The 19,859-nt window shown below is 35.1% G+C and overlaps 1 protein-coding gene and 1 non-coding gene across 6 annotated transcripts in view; both read right to left on the minus strand.

Annotated features, from left to right (window-relative positions):
• Tanc2 (tetratricopeptide repeat, ankyrin repeat and coiled-coil containing 2) overlaps window positions 1–19,859 on the minus strand; it is a 247,578-nt gene that overhangs the window by 187,830 nt on the left and 39,889 nt on the right. The gene's annotated exons all lie outside the window — the stretch shown is intronic.
• Window positions 893–998, minus strand: LOC150051190 (U6 spliceosomal RNA). The gene has a single exon (XR_016538524.1). It is a non-coding gene; the product is annotated as a U6 spliceosomal RNA (small nuclear RNA).

Raw genomic sequence — 19,859 nt, forward strand, 5'->3', positions numbered from 1 at the left:
AGAAATGGAAAGACCTCACTTCATACACATGTAATACAATCTTCTTCGTGGTCAAGAAGGCAATTGGAAGGTGACTGAAAGTGTGTAATGTATTGTTAGATAGTAGAGCTTTATGATTCAATGAAATAAAAACAGCAGTCATAGACTCATTAGCTCCATATACAGTAAAGTTTATTATGTAAATTACTTAGAAAAGATGTTCAAACTCTAGAAGTGGAATTTATACAAGATAAGTTGGGTACCAGTGACCTAATCGTAGATACTCAGGAGACTGAGATCTGAGGATTGTGGTTTGAAGGCAGCGCAGGCAGAGACAGTCTGAAAGACTTTCCCAGCAATAAAAAAGCTGAACTGGAGGGATGATTCAAGTAGTAGAGCATCTGCCAGGAGAGCTTGAAGTCCTAAGTTCAAGCCTTAGTACCTACACACACACAATCATAAAAATATAATGTATAAAAGCAGAGTGAGAGCAACCAAATTTCTCCACAAAATAGTTACACTAATTTTTATTATCTTGCACATGTTCTCATTTCTTGACAATTTCACAAATGCCATTTAATAAACCTTTTCAAATAAATTGGTATTTTTTTGTTTCATTCACTTTCCTCATTAATAGTGAGGCTGTGTTCTTGTTTATACCCTCTATCAATTTTTGCCACAAGCTTCTGATCTCTGTGCTTTCAGATGGGCACTTTTGCAATCACTGAGACTGTTCTCTAATAGGGATTATAGTTTCTTTTTATTAGTTTGCTTTCTACTTTTTTCTTGTCTTTGTATTCAGAAGACTGATTAAAGTGATTGCATATTTCCCTGTGATATTCAGTGACCTTCTTTTGCCAAATTTGATGAGTTTTTAGTTCTATTTACTTACCCTGTTTACTTTTTTAAAAGAATTAATATGGAATGCTTCACAAATTTATATGTCACCTTTGCACAGGAACCAGTCTAACTTCTCTGTATCATTTCAATTTTAGTGTATGAGCTGCTGAAGTGAGCACCACATTTCTTTCTTTCTTTCCTCCTCCTTTTTTTTTTTTTTTTTTTTTTTTTTTTGGTAATGGGGCTTGAACTCTGGGCCTGGGTGCTATCCCTGAGCTCTTCAGCTCAAAGCTAGCACTCTGTCACTTCAGCTACAATGCCACATCTGGTTTTCTGCTGGTTAATTGGAGATAAGAGTCTCACAGACTTTTGTGCCCAGGGTGGCTCTGAACTACCATCCGCTCAGCATCCTCAGTAGCTAGGATTACAGGCATGAACCACTGACATCCGTCTTTTTTTTGTACCAAATTTCTTTATTTGAAGGAATGATACACACTTAAAAATCTTAGGATGTAAAAGGTAAAGACAATGATAACCCCAACATCCATGCACTGCCTCGGTAACCAGAAGTCATTTGCAGCTTTGGGGCATCAGCCTACCACTTAGCTCTCATTCCTGTCTCCCAGAATGTGCTTGTCAAAGAGATACTTTGCCATGCCAGATTCAGAGGCTCCCATCTTGCCCAAGTTGGTGACATGGTCACCCAATTCTTTGATGGATTTTACCTGCTCATTCATATAATCAGTCTCAATGAAGTCACACATATGGGGATCACTTTTTTTGTGGCCAGTTTATGCAGTTCCAGTAGTGACTGATTCATACTTTTTTCCAAGTGCAATGCAAACTCCATTGCATTCAGCCGGCTTTCCCAGTCATCATAGTCTGGTTGCTTGATATCCTGCAGGAAGATGCAGCCACCACACTGGTTCAGCAGCTTCATCAGTTTCTCCACATGTTCTCTCTCCTCGTGAGATTGGTGAAGAAAATATTTAGCCAAGTTCTTCAAAGCCACATAATCTCAGTCAAAGTAGAAAGACACAGAGGAGGCTGTCACTGGTAGCTGTGAGGCGGTGGACACCTGGGGCTCTGAGGATGTGATGAAGAGATGGCGGGAGGTTGGTGGCTCCAAGTGGGCGGCTGGGCTGGGAGTCAAGCACGGGTTCTGTTCAAGAACAGTTGAAGCAGGAAACGTGGCAACTCTTGGGGAAGAATGTCTGTCTTCACATTTCTTTAAATACTGTTTCAACCCCAACATTTCTACTTTTTTTCTAGAATTCCAGTGACATGTAAATTAGATGTTCTGTTATTGTTCTATAGAATCCCTGAGGTTCTACTTTCCCCATTTTTTCCCCTTGGTTTAGATCTGTATATCTATTACTTGTTTGCAAGTTCACTGATTTCTTTGTCATCCCCATTCTGTTAGTGACCCATCAAGTATGATTTTTGTTTATTATATTAGTTCTGAAAATTTCATTAGGCTCTTGTTTGTATATCCTATTTCTTCATTAAGATGTTTTATTTTTCCATGCATTTCAAAAGGATTTACATTATTACTTAGCAAGGTAACTTTATAATAGCTATATTTAAATCTTTGTCCAGTTTTCAATGAGTCATATTGATGTTGGCATCTACTAATGTGCTTTTCCCTTGTTAATTGATGTTTTCCGAGTACTTTATATATCAGTTCCACATGTAATTTATATGTCAGTTTTTGTGGGTAATTTAGATTGTATCTTAGATACTCAGGAGACTGAGATCCAGAAGACTACAGTGCAAAGATAGCTTGAGCGGCCAAATCTGTGCTACTCCACCTCTAAAAACAGCCAGCAAAAAACCAGGCTGGAAGTGTGGCTGAAGTGGTAAGACTACAAGCTGAGCAACTATGAGGTCCTGGGTTATCCTTGTTCTGGCAAGTAAATACAAAATACAGTCAGGAAATAAATGAATCTTAAGACTATGAAACTATAAAAGATCCTCAAGAAGGCAGTACAGATGGAGACATACAGAGAGAAAAGAGATCAGAGGACAGCCTTGGAGCTGAATCCAACATACAGAGGGCTGGGAGCACAGGGAAGAATCAACGAGATGAATAGAACAAGAGGCCACTTCAGAATAAAAGCAAAATCAGAAAAATACAGAAGTCACATAAAGAAAGGGAGAAGATCAAAGGTTAAATGTCAATAAGTCAAGTAAAATGAAGATTGAGAATTGACCAATTGAGTTTAGCCAATCTGACTTGGTATGGCTTCTTTCCTTGGAGTGGTAGGGGTCAAACTGATAGGATTAAGCTTAAGACAGCATATTAGAAAACTTCTGGAAACGGTTTTGTATTTTCTTAGACATGGAAAGAGCTTGATAAGGCTCCTACATATGCTAGCTGTGTTCTTGTAAAAGGAATAAACCACAAAGAATATGCTAAAGTTGTGTGGAGACATGGAAGACAACAAGATTCTTACTGATAAAGATAATTGAAGAAAACTACCCTACAATGTGGTCCACAAAGCATAAAGTATAAAATACTGACAAAGAAAAGGCTTTTGAACCCCTTATAATAATCAGTTCTAATTCAAATTTTCAATTACTTGAGCCATAAAAAGTCCAAGTAATACTGGCAGCATCAAAATACTTGAATATATTAAATGGGAACTATAAAGCTTCCATGAACTTACTCATGTTGTTCCTTATGTAATACCCTACAGATGACTCCTTAATTAAATTGTACTCAATATATGTGAAAGTGCCTGGTAGAAAGTAGAGCTGTGGCTCAAGTGGTAGAGCACTAACTTTGAGCACAAAAGAGGCTCAGGGACAGCATCCAGGCCCTGAGTTCAAGTCCCACAATCTCTCCCTGCCCCCCAGGTGGGAAAAAAAATACAGGTGCTTGGTGTCTAGTAGAGTTTGATTGGTCTCAATCCTTGAACTATTACTACTTATGTGATTAGGAAAACTGAATTTTCTGGCCTCACTTCTTCATCTGTGAAGTTGGCCCTATTAATTCCCAACATTGTGATGTCAAATAAAGTAACATATATAAAACAGTACAAACAGAAACAGCACAGAGTTCATGTTAAGTGGAATGTTCATCTGAATCATCATTATTCTTTCACAAAAGTATCATTTCTCTTTTCTACAGATTTTTCAGAATACCTACACCAGAAATAATTGTTTCTTTTTCCATGATTTTATTATAAGTATAGAATTACCACACTGCTTATCAGTTACTTATATGATTATAAGATGCACTGAACTGACAGATGAATACAATGTGGCTTTGAAAGCCATTTTCATCTTAGTTGTTTTATTTTAAATTTTATTAACATTGATTTTTACATCATATTTCAAATGTTACTTTTAACAAATAAATATTCAAGAACAGGATCTCTGTAATCACTGGCACATAAATTTAAGAACAAAATTAAAATTAAGCTGAGAGTTTGTATGTCATGGATGCATAAGATCTATATAACATGTCTATAGAGTATATATCCCATCATAGATTTTTATGTCTATGTAGTTATATTTACATTTCCAAGATCATGTCAATGACCTTGACCTCTTATTTTTTATCTTGTATACAGTGAGTATTCTTTTTTAAATATTGCTTAATTAATCTTCTCAAGGGCCAGCTCTAAAGTAATTACATTCATGTAATAAGAACAGGTGGTTCTAATGTGGGTCCAGGATGTAGTTTAAGGAATCTAGCTTTCTTACACAAAGTATAATAAAAAAGAAAACATGATTTCTATCATATGTAGATACTAGACAAATATGTAAACATACAGGATCATATTTGTGTACATATATATGTAGATACATGTTTGTAATTGTGGGACGGTTTAAAGGGATTGGAGAGGGAAATGAACAGTACCAAAATATACTACATCTGTGAAGCAAGATGTCAATACCCAACTCATTTGGAAGAGTTTACTCTCACTTTTTCCCAAATGTGAGAGTAAATGCAGGAATGAATATGATTCAAATACTGTATATCCATGTGTGAAATACCATGGTGAAAAAACTTTGAACAATTATCATACACACACACACACACACACACACACACACACACACACACACACACACAAAAGCAAGACCAGGTCCTACATGAGAAAGGGGTAGGCGAATGAAAGAGTGAACACGTTGTTGAAATTGGCACGGGAGGGAGGAAGAGGAATGAGGGATAGTAATAAGAAGGGGAGAGTGTAATCAAGAAACATTGTGTGCATATATGGGCATGCCAAATGACATGTCCTGGTACAACAAATTATGTTAATAAAAGTGTCAGGGAACAAACAATAAACCAACCATGGGCAGCATTTTCCAAAATACTATGGACTTATCCTCCATACCAATATTAGTAGTTTTTGTTTTTCAGTAAGTATTTTCATAGGCCAGCCCAGACCTTAAAACTGACTGAGTTCTCAAGAAAAATATGTAAGCAAGGTTCCAATGACTAATACCCGCAATCCTAGCTATTTAGGAGGCAGAGATTGGAAGAAGAGATGATCAAGACCAGCCCAAACAAAAAGGTCATGAAACAGTCCCTCCAAACATCTTGACCAATAACTGGGCATGGTGGCAGGTGCTTGTAATCCAGCAATATGAGAGGATGAGATCAGGAAGTTCACAATTCTAGGCCACCTTGGGGTGGTAAATAGTTGGTGAGACACCTGTCTCAATAGAAAAGCTGGGTGTGGTAGTAGGCATCTACACTTCTAGGTTAGTGGAAAGCATAAATAGAAATATCACTTTCCAGACCAGTCTAGACAAAAAAGACCATATCTCAAAAGTAAGCAGAGCAACAGGAACTGGAAGTATGGCTCAAGCAGTATAGCACCTACCTAGAAAGTAAAAAGGCAGGGGTTGAGAGTTTGGCCTAGTGGTTGAGTGCTTGCCTAGCATGCATAAAGACCGGGGTTCAATTCCTCAGAACCATATGCATAGAAAAAAGCCGGCAGTGGTGCTGTGGCTCAAGTGGTAGAGCTCTGACCTTGAGAAATCCTAATGACAGTGCTCAAGCCCAGGACTGGCAAAAAAAAAAAAAAAAAAAAGGCAGAAGATTTTCAAACTCCACTATAGCCAAAAAGAAAAAAAAAAGAAAACATTTAGTGTCTTTTACTATAAAATAAAAAAGCTGTTTTCAATCTGAACAAAATATGCATAATGTAGCTGGACGTGGTAGCTCATGCCTGTAATCTTAGCTACTCAGGAAGCTGCGATCTGAGGATCAAGGTTCAAAGCCAGCCTGGGCACAAAAAGGATCTGAGACTCTTATCTCCAATTACCTCTAGAAAACAAGGAGTGGGGCTTGGCTCAACGGTAGGGCAGTAGCCTTGAGCTGAAGAGCTCAGGAACAGTGCCCAGAGTTCAAGTTCCATGACCCACCAAAAAATAAGTAAATAAATAAATACATACATACATACATACATACATACATACATACATACATAATGTCATCTGTGTCTTTGCTAATTCTATTTTGTTTTGGTTGTGGGGCTTGAACCCAGGGCCTGGGCATTGTCCTTGAGCTTTCTCAAAGCTATCAAAGCTAGCCCTCTACCAATTGAACCACAGCACCACTTCCAGCTTTTTCTGTGTATGTAGTATCAAGGAATCGAATCTAGGACTTTGCACATGCTAGGCAAGCACTCTGCCACTAAGCCACACTCCTGGCCTCACAGTTAATTCTTTAAAAATATATATCTGAAATATTTTCAAAGGTTGCTAGAGTATAAAAGATGGTAAGATCATAGGTTCTTTTTTGCCAGTCCTGGGGCTTGAACTCAGGGCCTAGGTATTGCCCTTGTGCTTTCTAAAGGATAGTGATTTACCATATGAGCCACAGCACCACTCCTGGCCTTTTCTATGTATGTGGTACTGAGGAATTGAACCAATGGCTTCATGCATGCTAGGAAAGCACTCTACCACTAGGCCACGTACCTCGCCAGGTCACAGGTTCTTATAGACATTAAACTATTTTTAATTTTAAAAATATAAACAAGTTTCTCATGATGAGTTATTAATCTGTATTTGTCTAAGGTTTCCCAAATATTCCATCAACAGTCTTCTGATTTGGTGAGTAGAATTTTTCTACTCACCAGAGAATATTTTGATTTTAATGATGTAGTTATACATCAATAATGATGACTAACAACGAAGTAACTCGCTAATTGTAAATACAGCAATCACTGGTAATAATATCAGTATTTTAAAAGTTGATGACTAGGTACACAGTAGATATGCAAAAATGACAAATCCAATATGGAATTAAAATGGAAGAATGAACTCGGTTAAAAATAAAATGTGTTTATAAGTATGTATACATGTGTGTATATAGTTGCACATTTCAAATACATTTTCATTTTAGAGTAGTTCTAGATTTACAATACAAGAGGAATCCCCAAAACTCCACACTCAGTTTTCTATCCTATATTATTACAATTAATTGTTACAACTAGTAAGTCAATCTAAATACATTCTTATCTAAGGTCTATATATTATTCAGATTTCCTCAGTTTTTATCTAATGCCTTTTTGCATTCTAGGATATGATATTGTAGTCATTATGCCCTCTAAGGTTCCTAAACTGTAAGTTGTTTAGACTTTCTTATTTATAGTGACTTTGATAATTTTGAGGAACAATGGTCAGGTATTTTGCAGACTGCCCTCAATTGGAACTTTTCTGGTATTTTCATGATTACACTGAGATTATAGGTTACCGTATATGTGTATGTACACACATACATTTTTTTTTTTGGTGCCAGTCCTGGGGCTTGAACCCAGAGCCTGGCTGCTGAACTTAAGCTTCTTTTGGTCAAGGCTAATACTCTACCACTTAAGCCATAGCATTTTTGGTAGCATAGTGGAAATAAGAGTCTCACAGACTGTACCAGCTGGCTTCAAGAAGTGATCCTCAGACATCACTCTCAGGAGTAACTAGGATAGCAAGTGTGAGCCACTACTGCCTGGCTTACACATATACCTTTTATGAGGTATGAGAAGGAAAAGTAGAGCTTTAGCTTATCAGGCTGTAGCAACATCAATAAAAATAGCTAATATTTTACTTGCCCCTTATTATGTGTCAGGCAAAATGCTAAGTGTTTTATAAATGTAAATGATTCAATTCTCACTAAAGTCTTATGAGATAAATATTTACTCTCTTAATAGACTATAGCAGAAATTTGTTGTTGTTTTTGTTGTTGTTGCTGGGAGACTGGTAAAGGGGCTGGGTACTGCCCCTTATCTTTTTCACTCAAGGCTGGTGTTCTACCACTTGAGCCACACCTCCACTGTGGCTGTGCTGATTAATCCCACATGGTAGGGCCCAGATAAAATAAAAGGGAAATAGGTGTGGTGGCTCATGCCTGTAATCCTAGCTACTTGGGAGACTGAGATCTGAGAATCGAGGTTCAAAGCCAGCCTGAGCACTAAAGAATGTGAGACTCTTACCTCCAATTAATCACTAGAAAAATGGAAAATGGGGCTGTGGCTCAAGGGTAGGGCCATACCCTTAAAATGAAAGGGAAAAAGAGAAGGGCCCATTATTACAATTATTCTTGACTTCAGTGATCTTCTTGCAAAAAAAAAAAAAAAGAGGGGGGAGAAGGGGAATAAACAAATTCAAATGTGTTTTAAAAATCAGAAAATCAAAATACCGTATTAATGCTAATGACTATTGTATTTACAATTAGCAAACAAAAATCTTACAGATATTTTAGAAAAATACTTTTATAAAGTAATACACTTTCTACCTGGCAAATACAACTGTAACCCTTCTATTAATTACAATAAAAAAGAAAAATACTTTCATAGTTTTCAAATAAGGCAAGATTTTTGAAATAACACAGGATAAAAATAATTATGAAATTGAATAAATTCAAACTGGAACCTTCAACAGAATTCTGGATTTTAAATCCCAAAGCAAAATTTTAAGACAGTGTATAGAAACTGAGAGAAGATGTCTGCAATAAATGTCACAGACCAAGGATCAATCTAGACCACAGATCTATAAACTACAGAAGAGATAAATATTTTAGGTCTCACAGACTAAATGATCACTATCACAAGTACTCAACTAATTCCCCCCTTGTAGTTCAAAAATAAGCAAATATGTGCATAAATGAGCATGCCTATAGTCTAACATCATTATTCACAAGCATTGAACTTTGAATTTCATAAAATCTTCACATTACAATGAAATGGCACTTTAATCTCATTTTTTTCTGAATCATTTAAAATCGATGTAAAAAATATTCTTAGCTCACAGGTTGTATATAAACAGGTGGTAGGTTAAATTTGTTTCAGAAGCTTGCTGAACTATGTCAAGAAAAAAAATATATATATATAAAGAATTCCTATGAATCAATACTCAAAACGTGAAGGTTATGATTAAACAAGGATCTGTAAATTCCAATAAATACATGCAAGAATGTTCAGTCTCTAAAAAATGAGGAAAATAAATCAGTGATACCACTCTTCACTCACCTAATTGGGAAAAAGATCTGACAATCTGAATATCTGAAAAGATGGCAAGACTAGAACTCTGTAATACTCATGAGAACATAAATTGATTCAGTGACAACAATAGAGAAATTATCTAGAAGTGAAAATATAAATAACCTATATCCTGCCAACTTCACTTCTGAGCATAGACCCCAGAAATTTCCCAGTATACAGAATTATTCCTAATCACATACCATCAACAATAAAAAATTGGCATAAACAAAATTTCTGTTAAGAGGAAAACAGATGAAAGAAATGAGTTCCAAAAATTAAATAGCATAACCAGGTACCAATGGGCTCATGCCTGAAATACTAACTACTCAGGAGGCTGAGATCTGAAGATTGTGGCTCGAAACCAGCCCCACTGGGAAAGTCGGTAAGACTTTTTATCTCCAAATAACCACAAAAAGTCAAAAGTGGAGCTGTAGCTTGAGTGGTAGAGCACTAGCCTTGAACAAAAATGCTCAGAGACAGTGACTATTTCCTGAGTTCAAGCCCCAGGAGAGCACAAACAGAAAAGTAAATATAAGCATAAAATAAACAATGTAACATGCATATGCCAACAATAGAGGGAAAAGTTGCTGAATAACTCAGTAAGTTTTGAGATACAGTACTACACAAAAAGTTGTTTATAGACACACTGCCCATGGATTTCTCAACTCTAAAAAAGCATCAAGGATTTAAAATCGAATTCTAAGTTTGTATTTGTGAGTGTACATTTTCTATGTCTGTATACGTTAGAATGTGATTATAAAAATGAAAACTGGCCAGAAGGAGGCCATTTTTAATCTGAAAGCTGTTAAGAATTTATATTTTCAAAACTCAAATTTACATCTTACAAAATAAAATGGACTGCAGAGTAATGAAACTGGAGATCGTAATTTAAGTGAGCTAAGATGAAATATTAAAGTAATGAAGTAAGAATGAAAAGGGAGGACAAAGTTCAGAAATATTCAGAAGTTTTAATCAACTGAACTTTATGAATTATTAGATGCTGTAGTCATTTTGGAAAGTAAACAAAGCTTGACCAATTTTCCAACTGATTCCTACATATACTTGCTATGAGCTTTTAAACAGCTTTTAGAACTATGCATATACATTAGCTGAGGGTGATAATTATATATTATAGCTAAAAGATTGAAAAAAACGATTTCAGGGGAAAAATTGTACTTAAAACTTTTTTGGCTAGGTGCTGGCAGCTCAGGCCTATAATCCTAGCAATTCCAAAGGCTGAGATCTGGAAATTGTGGTACAAAGGCAGTCTGGGCAGGAAAGTCTGTGATGGACACTTTATCTCCAATCAACCACCAGAAAACCAGAAATGGTGGTATGGTTCAAGATGGTAGAGCACTAGCCTTACCCCAAAGAGCTCAGGGACAGTGCCCAGGCCATGAGTTCAAGCCCCACAACCCCCCCCCCAACACACACACAGAGTAAAATAAATAAATAAATAAATAAATAATGAAAATACAAGTTTTGTTTGTGTTTATTTGTTTTGTTTGAACTCAGGGTCTGGTACTTGTAGGGAGATGTTCTTACCAGTGAGCCACAAAACCTCCAAGCCCAGAACCATTTTGAAAAGTGTAGCAGCCCCATTTGCTCTGTTCTTCAGTTTTTACCAGAATATACATCAACTCATGACTCTGAGGGCTAAGGACAGAGGTGAACACTTTTTTTTTTTTTTTCGGAGGGGGGTGCTTACGAGGCTTGAACTCTGGGCCTGGGCATTGTCCCTGAGCTCTTCAGCTCAAGGCTACCACCCTACCCCTTGAGCTACAACACCACTTCTGGTTTTCTAGTAGCTAATTGGAGATAAGAGTCTCACAGACTTTAGTGCCCTGGCTGGCTTTGAACATCAATCCTCAGATCTCAGCCTCTTGAGTAACTAGGATTTTAGGCATGAGCCACAGCTCCTGGCTTAACTACCACCTTTTATTTTTCAGTTACAAGAAGAAATAATGAAAGAGTGCAGATACTGGTACAAAGATTGGGTCTAGTCCATGACTTTGGTCAAGTCACTTAACATCTTTCAGACTTATTTTCATTTGTTAAATAGTAAATTAACAGAATTTACTCCATGTGATTATAAAAAAGTATAATTATGTATGTTTTTATAAATGTGCTTTAAAGTGTTTGATATTATCTATTACCAAGAAACTACTCAATGCTGGGGACTCATAAAATGTGCTGGAGAACATAACAATTTTTTCCTTTTAAAATACATAACCAATATTTTTCATGTCTGAGAGATAGATATGTCAACTAACGCGCCATTTCAACTCGTTGACATGTTTCTCAATTTAACCAAGTTTGTTAACAATTTTAATCTCATTTAATCTTTGGGCAACCAAATATTGGCTTACTTAGTTTAATAAACTCAAACTTTCCTAAAATATAAATATATGGGTATTGTCATTTTATATAAACTATATTTGTACTCATAGCTAAATTTTCCTGTTATTTTATTTCTTCCATCTTTAATGTAGACTAACAAAATATTCATAAAACAGAACTCTCAAAAAGTTAACTCTCAATTTCACCCATTTTAAGATGCATAAGTCGCTCCCCTTTATTTCCTTTACTGACAACTACATTATCAGTCTGAAAAATTAATAATAATACCTTCAGAAATTAGGTTTTAGAATTACACAAATCAGTGTCAGTTAAATTAATACTATCACTTAGTGGAAAATGAACTACTAGTGTAAAACCCCTTGTTTTTATGTAGCAACAGAGTACTTACTCATTTCATTAATAAACCAATACTTGTTTGGTGTCAAAAACACCACATACAAGTCATTCCTTCATCATTTCACTTTGCAACACTCTCCTTCAACAAATGATATCTTAATTACATCTGGCTCTCTATTGCAAATTTACAGTAGTAATCCTTGCCAGCCATTTTGTTTTTAGCTTGTGACACTTGCAGCCAGCTGCCTTCAGGCTGACTCTATTAACATATAGATAATTTAAAAAATAATCACAGATATTTATCGGACAGATATACCATACATATTTCTCTTTACATACGTTTATATTTTGATGTGTCTATTTCCTGTCAATGTAATCCATTCTCTCAATTTAAATACTCATCCTTAGTCATAGATATTTTCCTTATGCTAGATCCTATAAATGAAGTTGACTTATTACTTACTTAAACATAAGGATTTTCTGATTTTAACAGAAAATACTATAAGCATGTTTTAAATATTTTCTGTAAAATAAAAGCATAGAAGAATTGCACATTTGTTATTGTGATTTAAAGCTAGAATCTAGCAGATCATCTAGCCCAGAATAGTAAATATATAAAAGCCAATGAATATTATTCTCACAACTCAAGGGTAGGGTATTTCCAATCGACAATAGATAACAAACAATTCTCCACCTGTTTTTGACTTACAACATCATGCTGTTTGAATGTCAATAACAACATGCCATCACCAAGCATCACAGGTCTTAGATGACAAATTATTTAATGTAATTTTAATATGATGTGGAAGGGTAAAGTCAGTATTACTGATATTCAGAACTCTTCATTTTATTTTTATTGTAATTAATAGAAGGGTTACATTATATTCGCCAGATAGAAGGTGCATTAATTCACATACATTGACACCCTTTCTCATGTCTTGGTCCCCATTTCCCTCCACCCCACGTCCACCCCTCATCTTGTCTTCCCCCCTTTCCTATCCAATTTCAAATAACCAAATACAAATATATCCAACATATCAGATAACAAAGTGAGATACTGTCACAATATAAGATAACCAAGGGACAGCAAAAGAGATGAGAGATAACATAGTACATTAAGGACAACAATCACTCATTATATGGCTTTTGTTTCTATATCCTAGAGGTCCTTTCATTTAGTGTCATAGTGTATGGCCTTATGTATCTAGGTTTTCTATCATATCTTCCCCAGCTCTCAACAAGTTCCATTCATCTGTATTTAATATACGTTCTGAAGTCAGTAATAGCCCCTGCTATTACTCAAAACTCCCTTTTAGAGACACTCTTCTATTTCATTGAATAATAATTATTTACAAAGTTCATTAGAGTGATATACAACAGTCTAAGTATCAATAAATAAAGCAAAGGAGGAAAGACTGTTGGGGAATAAAAACCTCAATGAAAATAAATGTTCAAAGATAAGGAAGTGTCTTAGCAATCTCATTCTCTTCCAATCCCCTCCTTGCCAAGGTATTTTTTTGTTTTGTTTTGTTTTACCGTGATGGTAGCTAACCACCCAAGCTGCTGTGAAAGCCTCTGGTTTGAAAGGATTTCAAGGCTGCTGTGTCTTGTGAAGAACCAATCAGATTTCTTTGTTTCATCTGCAACATTCCATCAGGGGTTATATAACATTTTAGATAACATGAGACATTCTAATAATGTAGTATATTTCAACTTATAGTTAGCCATTTATTGTTATTAAACATGGCACATAAAAATCCTATCATTACTCTGTGTTGCTTAATAAAATCAAAGAAATGTAGTACAATATTTTTTCCTTTGAAGAGGGGATAGAATAAATATGTCCTGTATAAAAGCAAGTGTTTTTGAAAATACACAATATAAGCATTCTGCAGACTACTAAGAATAATTCTTATTCCTTATTATTTCTGTCTAGTAAAGTGGGGTAATCTAACACAGCACCAGATAGCCATATAGTTGTTAATTCTGATCACATAAAAAATTGCTTTGGTATGAAATAAGATATCATAGATCTTTTTTATAACTCATGCTGAATCCTTTGCAATTTTTTAAAGCAAATAAAATAAGTGTCTTAAGTAGCTTAAATGTTTCTCAAATAAAATCTGAACTCTGAATGTTATATCCACTATACCAACCAAAATATATACCAGAAACATTATTACCTATATAATCAAAATACTTGCACATTCATAATGGAGACATAAAATATCTTTCTCTTTCACAGAAAAATGCTGCATAACTTAAATTTTGCTTTTCTATGCTATTAATACAGTAACTCAGATGTTCAAAAATATATTAAGTTGGAATCTGTAAATATAGTATATCCTTGCTTTTACAACTCAAAATCATCCCACAGTTGATGGTTACAAATCAGCACAGGATTAAAATAGTACCACAAAGCATAAAAAAGCTGAATCTGTTGGGTGTGGCTTAGGAAAACATATCTTGTCTCTACTGGACAGCTCCTCAGTAACATGCAGCCACAGAAACCCAAAATACAGGAGTACAGAAGAGAAGTGCTTCCAGGAGGGGGTGGGAACTAAACCTCCATGTTTTTTCTATTCTTGATGTTCAATTGTTTCTATACAATACTTTTAAAATAGCAGTAATTTTTAAATCAATGCTGAGCATTGCTAAACAGAGAAATTTTACTTGTCCTAGTTCCTTTATTTTATACTGTCTATAACATGGCCGTTCTTATAAATGTTTTGCTTTCATAAAAGAGATAATCATTTAAATCATGACTATGTGTAATGCGAACTCACTGCATTATGGTCATCAATAAAATATGAAGTGTCAACTCCAGTGTTCATCCTACTAATTTTGCCACATCTCAGCAGAGAATGCTTTCTGCTATTACAAAATGAACAATGTAAGGAAAAACATTAGCAGGATCTGCGCCAAATGTTCAACAGAAACATTTTAAATGTTTACTTTTTAAAAAATCTAATATTAATAGGAAAAAACTTTAATGAAGAATATCAATATCAATACTACATACATTTACTAGATATATCTGTTTATGAGCTACCATACATGCATTTACTGTTATACATGCAATATACCTGAACCCCTATGTAGAGAGGGCATGCAGATTTCAGAACAATTTCGTTCTTAAACAGTCATGATCAAATAATAAAACAGCTAAGGCTGTCTGACATACTAAACCAAACTATACTTAAGCCTTTATTCTTATTAAACAATTTTCTCTCCTGTTCAGTGTAGCAAACCCACCTCAGAATCATATTGACGGCTACTTTATTCCCAAGCCCTGAACGTGCTGCACCATTTTGTTTGTCTTCTGGACAGTGAAGACATCGGCAGAACAGCAGTGAAGGAGTGTACTGGAGTCAGCAGAGTCAGTGCCAGCCTCCTACTGCAGTCTGGATATCGAACGCACTCAAACCCACAGGTGCCTACGTAAAATCCTCCAGCTGCAGCCTGCAACTTAATGTTTTCTTCAGCAGTAAATGTGTATGCTACTTTCACTTTGCTTTAAACCCAATAAAGGACAGAATGTACCACACGGTCACATTTAAATTTTTATTTTTACAAAAAATACTTAACAGAATCATTGTTTCTACTGAATATCCAAAAATGAATGTCTTCTAAAGCATGAAGATCAGAAAGACAATTATCAGAAGAGAATAGATTTCTAATACTTCAATTCCAAATTTTCAGGAGAAAATATTAAAAGCTAACACATACATCTTGCATCATAAGAGCTAGTTTATGAAAGCAATTTTTCACAGACCATAAGTATTTAATATGCAAATATAAAAACAGGAATGCTTCTACCCATACTTTTTCATAAATATAATTTATTAGAAACATATCTATTTAAAGACAAAGTAAATCCAGCTAAACCAATAAATGGCAGATGAATCAAGAAACAAAAAATCAAAATCATTTGCCATAAACTTCAAAGACATACAGTTTTATGCTACCAGGATCATAAAACTTTGAAACTATAGGAAAACTCAAAACCAAATATAGCTTACCCTTGCCCCTTTAAACAAATTAAGGAGCCAAAGGGATTAAACTTCAAGCTACTTTCCCAAGGTCATATAGCTATTCAGTAGCAGAACCTGCCCTTCTAAACATGGCTTTTAATAAATCACTAGGAAGTACTGAAAGTCACCCAAGTGTAAACAGTAACCTAAATATTCCTATGACTACTAAAAAAATTAAACTGTGGCAAAAAAAGAAAAAACACCTTTTAAAACAAATGTCCAAGCTCAAATGGTTTCACAGAACTCAATCATTTACAGAAATAGCAACAATTTTACAAAAATTCTTCAGGTGAGAAAAGAGGAAATACACTCACTTCATTTCATGAGAGCAGATAATTCAGAAAACAAATCAAAATTATTTGAAAAATATAGCAATATTCCTTATAAATAGCAAAAACTCAACAAAATTTTTGCAAACAAAACCCAGAAATGTATTTTTAAGTATAATAAATAATGAGTAAGTAGAGTTTACCCTCCAGGTGCTAGGCTAGTTCAGCATTTTAAAATCGTTAAATAGATTTTTGCCATGTTAATGGGGGCAAAAAAATGCATTTCTCAAAATTGAATGGATAAAAATAAAACTAAAAAACCTAAAAATCTTTAACTTTTTAAGGAACGTCTACTAAACACATAAAACTACAGTCGATATGATATTTAATGGCAGAAGGCCTCAACTAAAATCAGGAACAATGCAAGAATACCAGTTCTTAATATTTACACTAGAAATACTAGCTAGTGGCATAAGATGAGAAAAAGAATAGAGGGCATGCATACTGGAAATAAAATTCCTTCTATTCTTAGAAGATACTATACACCTGAAAATTTTCAAGAAATCTAGTTTGTTTCTTTTTTTTAAAAAAAAAAAAAAGCGGGGGCTGTGGTGGGGGGGAGGGAAATGGGTACCAAGACATGTGAAAGGGTATCAATGTATGTGAATTAATGCACCTTCTATCTGGCAAATATCATGTAACCCTTTTACTAATTACAATAAAAAAAAACAAGAGAAAAAAAAAGCAGAAGTGAAGCTGAGCGTGGTGGCTCACACCTGTAATCCTAGCTACTCAGGAGGCTGAGATGTGAGGATCATGGTTCAAAGCCAGCCTGGGCACTAAAGTCCGTGAGACTCTTATCTCCAATTCAACAGTAGAAAACTGGAAGTGGTGCTGTGCCTCAAAGGGTAGGGTGGTAGCCTTGAGCTGAAGAGCTCAGGGACAACACCCAGGCCCAGAGTTCAAGCCGTACAACTGACAAAGGGGAAAAAAAAGCAGAAGTAAACACAGACATACAACTTTCTTAGAATGTGAATTCAGTGAGAAAAGATACAAAAGCTACAGACATGAATTATATATTATACCTACACACATATATGTTTTACATATGAACAATGTACAATTAAAAAATGGTATATTTTGAATATGCAATGTCTCAGTTTTGAGTGCTTGTTCCCCAGCAGGTAGTACTTATACTAAAAGATTGTAAAAACTTTGGGAAGGGGAACTGCCTAGAGACAGAGTCAGTGGGGCAGGTCATTTAGGGTATCTTATCCATGACCCTTTCCTGCTTTGCCCTCTGCTTCCTGTACACCATAATGTGAGTTGCTCTGACATGTCCTTCCTGCCACGATGAATTGTACCCTCTGAAACCAGGAGCCAAAATAAATCTTTCCTCTTTAGGTTGTTCTCTCAGCTACTCTGTCACAGCAACAAGAAAAATAACTAATACAGACACAAAAATTTAAATACAATACCAGAGAAGTTAGAGAAGGGGGGAAAGGGGAAGAAGGTAGAACACTATGGGTAAGGAAGGAAAGGAAGTAAATGACATGGTGATAGATGATGAGGAGGAGGATGAGGAGGAGGAGGAGGAGGATGATACTTAGTTATAAGTCTAAAAAATATATATACCAGATTTGTATGCTTAAAAAATACAAAATGCCAGTGAAAGAAATCTAATAAGACCTAATCAAATAGAAAGATACACCATTCTCATAGCCTAGAAGGCACAAGGCAAAATATTATTTCTATCTTATCTATTGACTTAATCTGATTCCAATAAAATTCTCAAAAGGATTTAAAGATATAAAGTGATTCTAAAACGTATAGTAAAAGGGCAAATGACTTACAATAACTAAAGTAATTTTGAAAACAGAATCAAGTAGTAAGTATCATACTATCCTATGTTCAGACTTAAGGCTAGAGTAATCAACAGAGTACAGTACTGATGAAAGAACAGAAACAAATATATCAACAAACCAGACAGGGCTAACTCACTTTAACAATGGGTACAAAAGTAAAAGGAATAGTATCACATTTTCATTGTGGTTTTATAACAGATGTATATTCATACATAAAATAAATACATCAACTATAACCTTATATTAAAAATAACTCAAATGCATCAGAGATCTAAATTTAAAGCTACAAAATTTTGGAAGAAAGCATAAGAGAAATATTCATAACCTGAACTTAGGCAGGTTGGAAGCTTCTTCCTTTTTTTAAACTTGTTTTTGTGTTTTATTTTATTTTGGTTTGAAGTTTTTTCAAGTGCCAGAGATTGAACACAAGGCCTAAGCATGCTAGCACTCTAGCACTGAGCTACATCTCCAGCCCTAAAAGAATAAATCTTTTTTCTTAATTTTTATTTTTTGCTAGTCCTAGGGCTTGAACTTAAGGCCTAGGCACTGTCCTTGAACACTTTTTTTTATTGTTTTTGTTTTTTGCTCAAGGCTAGTGCTCTGCCACCTAAGCCACAGCACCATTTCTGGCTTTTTCTGTGTATGTGGTACTGAGGAATTGAATCCTGGTCTTCATGAATGCTAGGCAAGCATTCTATGCTCCCAGCCCCAAGAATGAATCTTTTTAAAGGAGATAAATTCATTAAATACAGTTAACAGCTTAAGCAAAACACATACACAACAAAATGGCCTATTATCCAGCATATACAATGAACTCTCAAAATTTAACAGAAAATCTTTATGCTATTTTCACTTTGCTTTACCCTACAAGTACAAGGTACAATACGCTACTTTTAAAAATTGATATTTACAATCCAGGTGTGGGTGGCTTTAATTCTAGCTACTCAGGAGGCTGAGATCTGAGGGTCGAGGTTCAAAGCCAGCCCAGGCACAAAAATTCATAAGACTCTTATCTCCAATTAACCATCAGAAAACCAGAAGTGGTACTGTGGCTCTAGCGGTAGAGCACTAGCCTTGATCTGAAAGAGCTCAAGGATAGCGCCCAAGCCCAGTTCAAGGCTCAAAGGTGACAAAAAAAAAAAGAGAGAAAGATATTTACATATAATAACTACAATAATAATGACAATGCAGTATTAGTATTAGTGAAAAAGTAGAAACAAATAAACAATATAGAAATCAAAAACTTTTAAACCAATAACAGAGGAGAGGAAGAGGAAAAGGAGAATAGAGTGTGCTTAACTCCAAGAACCTAATTTTGAAAATGGGCAAAAGATCTGAAAGGATACAGGCAAATAAGCACATGAAAAGATGCTTATTAGCTAGTAGAAAAAGCAATTAAAATCACAATGAGATATAATTATACCTTTAATATAATGGCTTTTAAAAAGTCCTGTTTTTAAATGACAATATCAAATGCTACTATGGATAAGAAAGAATGAGATTCTTAAATATTGCTGGTGTCAATGAAAATGATATAATTAGTAAAGTTTCAATTTCTTATAAACTTAAACATATGTTTATTATATGACTCAATATTCCCACTTTTATTTTTTTTTTGCCAGTCCTGGGCTTGAGCTCAGGGCCTGAGTACTGTCCTTGGACTTTCTCAAGGCTAGAGCT

Source organism: Megascapheus bottae, chromosome 17 (genome assembly GCF_031878675.1).
Source record: "Megascapheus bottae isolate mThoBot1 chromosome 17, mThoBot2.hap1, whole genome shotgun sequence".
NCBI classification, from domain to species: domain Eukaryota; kingdom Metazoa; phylum Chordata; class Mammalia; order Rodentia; family Geomyidae; genus Megascapheus; species Megascapheus bottae.